This window comes from Scophthalmus maximus, chromosome 13 (genome assembly GCF_022379125.1).
Source record: "Scophthalmus maximus strain ysfricsl-2021 chromosome 13, ASM2237912v1, whole genome shotgun sequence".
NCBI lineage: Eukaryota > Metazoa > Chordata > Actinopteri > Pleuronectiformes > Scophthalmidae > Scophthalmus > Scophthalmus maximus.
This window is the reverse complement of record NC_061527.1, coordinates 11,393,404-11,399,403: the sequence shown is the minus strand read 5'-3', so window position 1 is coordinate 11,399,403 and position 6,000 is coordinate 11,393,404. Positions and strand designations below refer to the sequence as shown.

Below are 6,000 nucleotides of genomic sequence, written 5' to 3'. Positions count from 1 at the left end.
CGTACACCAGTTTGAACTCTAGTCATGCGGATTAGTGCAAATACTATTGTAAGATATAGGTGTACTTAACATTAGGAATCATTCTTAAAAAATAATCTTAATTACCTTCAGCAATGGCGATTTACACACATCCAGTAAGTAAATGACATTTGACAAAGCCATCTGAGAGCCCCTAAACAATAATGTTGACAGCTCTCAGTCCTTACATTGACCTTTGGGCTGACAGTACCTGAAATGTTTTTTTAAAATTGACATCAAGCCATTTGCTTGGCCTTTAAGCAAAATTTACAGAGTATAAGCTTAAAACACCAGAAGCATTACGCTTCATTTTACATAAACATAATGAGGATTTTGAGAGGAATTTTCTTTTGCTTTAAGCACTGACTAGTACTTAAATGAAGTTAATGCTAACTTCTAGCAACTATCTTTCCAATGTCAGATTAGCGTTCAGAATTTTTTATTCATGGACAAAACTATGCATATTAGAATCATCACTATTGTCGCATTGACAAGTTAATATCAACAAATCAATAGTTGGTCCCTGTACTGGTTGTACCAGGGAATACTGTGACATTACAGCCAAACAAGTCTGCTGCTCGACAAACTTCCTGCAGTGTCTTTTTCTGTACCATGATGCCCCAGTGATCCAAAAGCTCTCGTAGTCATGTGGAGTGGAGCCAGAGCTGCAGCCAGAGAGTGTCAGAGTTGATTTCTGCCTGAGGTGAGGGTAACACTCAAACTGCTCAATTGACAAAGTCTGCCTGGAGGCTCCATTTGGAGACTCCGCCAAAAGGGGAGAAATTTATCTCACAGTGAGGACATGTTGGAGACTTTTTATTTATTTATTTTTACATTTGCAGTTGGTAAAACACCAATCACACCAGAGTACATGTTGATCTGGTACAAGTCATTCTCTTCTCGCCGCTTTGGCGTCAGAGACAAAAGAATCTGTTATTCGAGATTTCTCACGCACATACAGTAGGTTTGGATATATACTGTTGTGCATTTGTAGAAATGTTATCATCTCACAAATGATCAAAATAAGAAGGTGTTTGACTTTCAGAATTTACATCATGACCTTTTATTTTTTCATGCATGAAAGTAAGCAGTCCCTGGGACAATGCAGCGCTAAAAGGGAATACAAATCATATTATTATTTTCACTATATTACTATTTTTGGTGGTAAAAATCTCCTGCTACGTTTGTTATACGTGAAAGGCAAAAAAGAGTTTAATGTATGAAAATAGAGTCACATTAACCCTTTCTCCTAGAAATTACGTTTATATACAAATATTTTGCTGCAGCAAAACGTTTTGTAACAAATATAATGCCACTTAATTAGGGTTTTTAATCATAAAATGATTGTCATATTTGTGCTTACATGTTGCATAATCCCACAATAATCTCTGCTTTTTTATTTCACGCAACAAAGCCTTGGGCCACACAAACAAGGAGGGTTGGCAGCCAGTCGAGTCACAGGTTACGTAATGTCCCTTTAGCTGTAGTACTGTAAAACGTCATCGTTTACAAAGTGGTGATTGGGTTCCTTTGAGGCTTTCGTGTGGCTGTAGAGCATGACGAGGCCATGATGTGCTGAATTCTTACGGCATTGGTCACATTGCCAGGTGCTCCTCTCGCAATCCAGGTCAGTGCCAATGTGGGACGCCGTGGAGGCATCAGTGCGAGAACACTTGAATGTCCATCAATATGCTTCGCTCCCTAGAGAGACATGTTGAAAATGCCGCAGAACCAGAGAAAAAAAGAGGTGTGTTAGAGCAAGGGGAAAAAAAATGAAAACCTTACTGTGTGAATGACAAGCCTCAGTGAGGTTGGAGGACATTGCATTGCCACCCTGACATTTTCTATCTAGTCCGGAGCTTACTGCCAAAGACATGGCAAACCCTGTCGGGCTTTCACAGTGAGCAGGTAACACACACACGCACATTGGTCGGCTTCAAAGCTCTTGTCAATCGACTTTAACCCTCACCTTTGTTTTGTTTCCAGAGTTCCCTCGCATCCTGTGTCAAGCCAGGTATTTCTAATTTGTCCTTGTGCCCTGTGGGCTGGAGGAGCTGCCGTGTACTGGCTGTGAACCGGAGGTGTGACATGGCAGATGGAAGGAGCAGTGGGAGAGGAGGTGGATCTTTCAGTCCTACGGTGAGTCCCCTGGGCCGCGAGTGGAAAGTGGCCGCGGTAATTAATCCATTTTCACTTTTTTATCCTCCAAATATTGAGCCTCATGGGGAGAGCGTTCACTGAAGGACATAAGTACGGCACATTTAATTTCGGCCTCTTTTTTTGGTTCACGTGTGCTGGTGGTGGAGGCAGGTGTTGCGTAAGGGCTAGGAGGTAATGCATGGGAACTGAGCCATGTTAAATGAGGTCATAGTAGGAGTATTCCAAGGGAATAAAGTGAGGGAAGGTCGGACATTAATGTCTGGCTCAACTTTATATAGATGTTCCTCATGTGTAAATCAATTTACACTGTAAAACAAAGAAATGTTCAAGGAGACTGGAAAAGATAATCTCCTTCAACAGGATGTTTAAATATTATTGTTGGGTTGTTATTGCTTTTAATAAGCACAACTTGCTTATATGTGGGCTTTTTTGTCTAGATGTAAAGGGGCAGTAAGCGATTTTGGAGAGAGCTTGTCTCTCTCTATGTTGTTGTTGTTGTGATTTTACTGCTCCGGCCGGGCCGCTAACCTTCGACCTCGGGTATGGAAGACCGACACGCAAACAACTAGGCCAAAACTGTGGAGATGCAGCGCTGACCGCTAGCGCGTCTCTTAATCTGTCGACGAGTGATGTTTACAAACTGCACATGCAGTGTTCTGAGGGGAGATCTGCATCATTTTGTTGTTTCCGATTTACAGAGCCAGGGCTGAGCCAGATTCTTTTTGGCGCACACAAAACCGACAGCTAGCCGACCGTGAGGAAATATGTGCAGATTTTTACAAAACGTGTCTAGCCTTAGAATTGCTTACTGCCCCCTTAAGGCCCTCTAATGTCTCTCAGTAGCTAAAATGTTATGTTAGTTAAAAAATATATACATAGTCAAGCAAATTTGGCTTGCCCCATTTGCAGATGTTTCTGTTTCAAACAGGACAATTTGATTAAATTTGAGAATATTGGACTTATTTCTAGTTGGGCTGTTTTTGCAGTGTGGCTAAAGGAGACGGAGGGTATCATTACCTATCATCTAAATTATGCATCCAACTAAATAAATCCAATGTTCTAGCAAACTTGTTTTATAGGTCTTTGTGGATATAAAACTCTTTGTACTTTGTACGAACAAGTGACATCTCTGGTCCGAGCACGTATGCCCCCTGTTGCTGATTGGCTGTAACACTGTGGCGTGGTTCTGTCCTAGCCTCTTTGTTTGTTCACCATTTGCAGAGCCGGAGCTGTTTAGGACCACTGGATGTTTATCATCACACACAGAGACACGCACTCGGACAGCTCGCAGTGTGTGAGGAGCCATTCACTGGAAAAAAAAAAAATTGAATTTGATTAGAATCTACTTGCTTCACCTTTAATTGTGATGCAATGGAAATGTGTAAATCATGTTTGCCTGCAGTTAGACCACATCCTCCTCAATTTTTGTGCCGACGAGCAAGTTCTACATAGCATCACAGAGAAACCCAGAAATTGGTCGAAATAATCACATTTTCTCCACCTCCTGGCATTTCCCTTTTGATATCTGTTCAGATCTTAGAGGTTGCACAGAAATTTCCATGTTGCATCATTGTGAAAACATTAGATCAAAGGAAGGAACACTTTAAGATCTCGCTCTGTAGATTAGCAGTGTAACAGCAACTATTAATTCCGGGAGAACAAAGGGGTGGTTTGCTGCACAAGTATGTACAAGACACAGAATTAAGCTTGTGGAGGGGCCAGGTGCACAGCAGCACTTACAAAATAATGAAATGTCATTCAGCCCTTGGCCTTGATCAGTGTTATCATCCCTTGGAGGAGGGTAACCTCTGCTTAACAGTGGCTGACAGTGCAAAGGTTAAGGCCATAAACAATAAACACCCAGGGGATTTGACTTGGAACATTTAACTCAACAGACTTGATGGGATTTCTATTTTGCCTCAAGATTAATATTTTCATTGCCTTATGAAGATGTTGGGCTGAATATGAAAACATATTGTACTATTGTATATTTTTTTTAAATCAAGGATGCCTTACCTTATATGTTCTTTTTGAGATTACTGTAGCTCTCGTGAAATACATATATCCACATATTGGATGGAAGAATAAAATAGCGGTACAAAAAAGCTGTTACAAGTAAATTACATTGAAATAATAACTAGATAGAATGAGATAAATACAAATAATAGGCATTATTTTATCCACATACAACACATGCACGTTATTATACAGTATGGGCAGTTAGAAAATGTACTTACATATAAAGTTATGTAGAAGTCTATGAGTGTGTATTATTTTTTGTATACAGTGCATTTACTTATTTTAGATCCAGATTGTTTTGATACGTCTTTATTTTATTTGCTTTTTGCATTCATAATAGATCTATTAGTGAATACCATATACCTATACCTATAACAGTTTTTTTAGTAATTATAAATCTCTTTATAAACAAAACAGCAGCAAGAAAGCAGCACTCGATCATGATTAAATCATTTTAGAATGAGAAGACTATCAGAAAGTGTCTAGAAATTCTTCAAAGCCAGTCTATTGCATCAGTATAAAATCAGCAGGTTCACAGGCTCAATGCAGTATTGACTGAAAAAAAGATGATACCCTGTTGCAGTCTTCCGCAAACATTACTTTATCTTTTCTTCGTTTCATCGTCGTCTTCTTCTTCTTCCTAAATATCTTTCATGATTAACTGCACATCAAAAATTAAGTTTCCTCCACAATGCAAACAAGTTTGAACTAAAAACACAGGGCAATAAAAGATGCTGAGAGCGTTAAAAAAACCCATCACCATCATTAGCAAAACTGAATAACTAATCTGTGTATTGTCAAAGATTAACACTGACACTGTGTGACATAGATTAACAACATAAATGGTAAAAAGAAAAGAATCAGGCACAAAGCCCTTGAGCTCCTTTCATGGCAGAAAGGAATCTATGAAGCAAAAACACCAAACTGAGTCTGTCATCATTCACAAACCATGGCCTCTGTGCCCAGCAATATCTGTCAGAGAATAGCTTGATCAAAGATCTATAAATAGGCAACAACAATTATCTCTGGGTTCAGGGAAAGTCAGTCTGCTGGTCTCCTGACAGGCTTTGTATCTGCAGCAGTCACGGTAAATGCAGTGTATCACAAACATAGAGAGGAAACAAATCTGCAACATGTTTAGGTTGTACTATATCTAATCATATCTTATGGTAAATGATAATGGTATTTAATTTTCACTCATGTTTGTTTTCCACTGCTTTTAGGGTCTCGCCTGTGATACGTAAAGCAGATATTGACAATTTTTTGGCTTAAACTTGTCATATGATGTTAAAACTGATGTGTAATGGAGATAGAAAAACAACACCATCCATTCTCATATTGGTCCCCTTTAAACCTTGCTTTCACCATGTCATTCTCTTGGCCAAATGGTTTGGAACAAGGATGGCTCGATTTGCGGCAAAAAGGAACACAAACCTTTTTTTACATACTTCTTTCCTCTCAGTAACACTGAGAAACGCTATTTCCAAAGCGGCGTTGACAACTTCCTCAGGAGCTGGCTCTGACGTTTTTCTACTGCAGAGTCTTTTTGACAGAGAACAAAAATGAGACCACCTGGGCAAATAAGTTTGTTGCCTCTCTTACATCAGGCCGAATAATTCTCACAGGACACATCTGACTGTAACCAATATTCTGTGATGAAGGAAAAGTCAGAAGCACCAATTTCTGTTCAGAATTTAATGGCAATCCATTAAGTACAGTAGTTGTTGAGATATTGCAGTCTGGACTGAAAGGAAATGGACTGACAGAATGACACTTCCATCAACCCATGCGGCGGGAATGGCT

General features: G+C 39.5%; 1 long non-coding RNA gene across 1 annotated transcript; it reads right to left on the bottom strand.

The window, feature by feature from the left end:
* Window positions 1-823: 823 nt before the first annotated feature.
* LOC118318853 lies at window positions 824-3,484 on the bottom strand. Its single transcript, XR_004795834.2, has 2 exons — window positions 1,988-3,484; window positions 824-1,719 (listed from the first exon to the last, which is right to left on the bottom strand). It is a non-coding gene; the product is annotated as an uncharacterized LOC118318853 (long non-coding RNA).
* Between the last annotated feature and the right edge of the window lie 2,516 nt (window positions 3,485-6,000).